This window comes from Opisthorchis viverrini, assembly GCF_000715545.1.
Source record: "Opisthorchis viverrini unplaced genomic scaffold opera_v5_21, whole genome shotgun sequence".
Classification (NCBI taxonomy): domain Eukaryota; kingdom Metazoa; phylum Platyhelminthes; class Trematoda; order Opisthorchiida; family Opisthorchiidae; genus Opisthorchis; species Opisthorchis viverrini.
Genome location: NW_008751677.1, coordinates 368,377 through 368,609, shown reverse-complemented (window position 1 = coordinate 368,609; position 233 = coordinate 368,377).

The following is a 233-nucleotide window of genomic DNA, read 5'->3' as shown; positions in this document are numbered from 1 at the left end:
TAGTAGTAAGCACTTAAATCCTACAGTGAGTTGAAAAAATAGCTAACTCTGGTTTGGTTTTTGGCGGTATGATGAACGTTGCCGGCGGAGCATGACAGGTCAAATGCCTTGTCAAAGATATCTTGCAAGTCAGCTCACAGGTACTGTCGATAGAAGAGGGCTAAAATTCAGGGCCTCGAAGTAAAAGCACAAAACATGGAATACTGGACATCTTTGACATAGTTATGAAGCGC